Below are 3,210 nucleotides of genomic sequence, written 5' to 3' on the forward strand. Positions count from 1 at the left end.
AAATGAAGATTCGTGGAGTAAAAATGAATAAGTTTATATAGTTGGAAAAATAGTAATAACCAGCACATAAATTACACTGTATGAAATAAGGAAATTGTGAGGAAAAGTAGATCGCAAAAAATAAAATACAATGAAATAATAAAATAAATAAAAACATTAAAGATAAGATATTCCGTCTTCTGTGAATTTGGAACATGTGAATATGGTAGTATTAGCTCCATAGCGGAAAGAATACAGTATGTTAAAAGATCGTAGCTCTCGATCTTGAGTTTCACTTACTGGCTATGTAACAACATAGGATTTTTATCCCTTTAATATCTATTAAGTTGCCAGAAAACTAGCCATTTGGCTTTTCATTTTAATTATAAAATACAGTATGTTATTTTGGTAGCTGAAGTGAATGTTTTGTAGTCCTTAATTACAAATTGTACGTAGTTTTGTCAGAAACAGAGCATACTTTGGGTGATTTTTGCTGACGATTTTTGCTCTTATTAGCTTTGACGCCAAATGAAGTCCTAGAGTGGGTGTAGAAAGGATCAAAGAATGCAATTTCGATCGCATGCCTTCTTTTTTTCTTCCTTTTTTTTTTTGTTTATTCATGATTAACATTTATTCACATTGGAGTAAAGATGGGTGACGTCAATCAGTGTGGTGTGATGACATTTCTAGACATATAGCGAAAGAAGGAAAAGATAGAAGAAGTAAGAAAGCCGAATTTCCCATATGAAAGACAAGCATGGCTTTAGGCATTATTTCTTTTTGCTTTCCAGCCCTGGGCACACAAATACTGTAATGGTGGACAACAGGAAAGATCTCTGCTATCTGAGAGATCGAGTTGTATGATGTATCTTTCGTTTAGAGAAGTTTTTCAAAAGTGGTGATATTCTTTTTTTTTTTTTTTTCTATTCCAACGTTTTCTGTACAACAGGTGACATGAGAGGGGGTGGAGTTAACAAGTTCGTAGAAGGAAGCGCCATGTATTGATCTTCCCTTGTTTATTTAAGTATATTTACTACTCCCCTGTTGACTTATTTGGCAGACAATGCCGGGGATAATCACTACTTCGAACTAATCGCCACCCAAGTGGGTCGTGTTAGCTACGCTGTGATCTGGCATACCTATCTTTCGTTCTAAGTATGTTGGTAATTTTGTGGGTGTGGCTTGTTGAAAGCAATGGCCTCAGACAGGAGTGCCAACTTTCTGATATATCCTAATTATACTGCTGTATCAAGACCAAGCAGTACCATCTTTTGAAAAAAAAAAGTTGATCTTTATTTTTAAATGTGTGACTGAAGGAATATTGCAGCAATATTCCTTCAATCACATAACTGACAATATTTCATGAAATTAATTGTTTGCATGATTTCAATGAGATTATAATTATTTCTTCCTTAAAGACACCTTGAATAGCATTTACGATCGCAACAAGTAATATTCTCTGTTATCCTGTCCGTCAATAATCTTGGAAGAGCGGAGGTTGGCGTTAGAGAACATTCATCACTTGTCGGTAGCAGAGGTCGCTTTAAACGAATAGGCTTTGCACTTGTCACCCTTAAGCGGCGTTGTAATTCATTACAAATTCTATTAAGTGCAAGCTTGCTCAATCCACTTTCGAAAATACAAGACCGCACTTCATTATTAGTAATGGGGCTTGACTTGTTCTTTACGACTCCATTTCTTAAATCCTTTGAAATCTGCCAACAGAATTTTTGTTAGAAGATTTCAAAGGAAATGAAAATTACAAGAAATAATAAATTCAACGAGCAACAGATAAGCCAGTCTTCGACTGGCTTATCTGTTGCTCGTTGAATTTATTCAGTAGACAGTGTACGCTTTGGATGGAAAGGCGTGGGTTATAATCAAGTCCACGACACGAAGAAATCCCATATGGACTCGTGAACTGAAAGTGAGTTAATCGGTCTCATACGGAGGTGGATTAATTACCCTATTAATTAGAGTTCTATCATGCGAAGTTACTTCGCCGCGACAATTCATTGAGTCTTACACATAAAGGAATGATGAGGATGAAGATAAAATAATAATTTTTTTTATTTTTATCTATTTTTTATTCATAATCTGGAAGCTCTGCTTTAGAGACCAAATTTTGAACTTTTTCGAACCAATTCAGGCTTTCGATAAGTAGGCAGTTGGTTTATAACAGGTGATAAAATTCATTTCCACCTAAAGACAATTGCAAATAAGTATATCTACGGTTGTATTTGAAACCGCATCCTATTAGTCGGATAGCGGATATGCTAACCACTCGGACAATCAGGCTGGATGCTCCCTGCCAAGGAAGAAGGCAGTCGCTTTGGAAATAGTGTAGTATCAGGGCAACTCATGGCAAAGGTGGAGCAAGATCCGACTCTTCAGAAAATTAGTTTTAATATCTCAGACTTTAACAGGTACTATATCATGTGTTAAGCTGGTAAGAACAGATACTACACTTTGATCATCTTAGATAAAAGGCTGAGAAGCAATGCTAGAATTGAAAAAAATAGCTACGAGTTTTTACTGTTAGCAAATAAGAATAAGCACGCACACACCCAGAAAAGTGTTTATAATGAAAATGCATATAATTCGTAAGTAGTTCGCAAGCATACCTAACTAATCACCCCGCCCCTCCAACGCCAGATTCTGCGACAAGCCGGTTAGAGTTTTCCACAGTTGCATAATCATAGCGGACCCTGAAACAAGCGGGATCAAAAAGCGCCATAAAAAAGGAAGTACGCAGTGCATCTTATCTATGTATGGTGCGGTAGTCCCCATTAAATCATTACGAATGTCTTTTGCACAGACTGTACGATAAATATATAAAAGTAGTGGCAATTCGTTTCAGAAATCGTAGCTAAATGTCACCTGTAACGACATTTGAAAATAATAGACTACACCGCATTGACACTGAAGCGATGTTGAAAGAATTCCACAGTGACATGAAGATTGATTCTGACCATTCATGTGAATTGTGGGGTTGACAACTGTTGTGAGCGCAGTGAACTCCGTCACCGAAAAAAAAGGTATGTTCAGTGCAATTGAGTATTGGCACTGAACCAATTACAAAATTCCAACCTTTGGGCACAATTATTTGATTGGAAGTGCTGAACACGCTTCTGATAGAAGTATTTATTCAAAGTAACATTCTGAAACTCTCTTTTGCAAAACTCTCGGCACAATTGCAGGGTATGATGATTTCAGAAGAGAAAACAGTTT

At 36.4% G+C, this 3,210-nt stretch overlaps 1 non-coding gene across 1 annotated transcript; it reads right to left on the reverse strand.

Annotated features, from left to right (window-relative positions):
- Positions 1-2,296: 2,296 nt before the first annotated feature.
- On the reverse strand, positions 2,297-2,481 carry LOC150097482 (U2 spliceosomal RNA). The gene has a single exon (XR_016549728.1). It is a non-coding gene; the product is annotated as a U2 spliceosomal RNA (small nuclear RNA).
- Between the last annotated feature and the right edge of the window lie 729 nt (positions 2,482-3,210).

The sequence above is a fragment of the Typopeltis vanoorti genome, chromosome 17 (assembly GCF_054136105.1).
Source record: "Typopeltis vanoorti isolate ZY-2024b chromosome 17, IOZ_Tvanoo_1.0, whole genome shotgun sequence".
NCBI classification, from domain to species: Eukaryota; Metazoa; Arthropoda; class Arachnida; order Uropygi; family Thelyphonidae; genus Typopeltis; species Typopeltis vanoorti.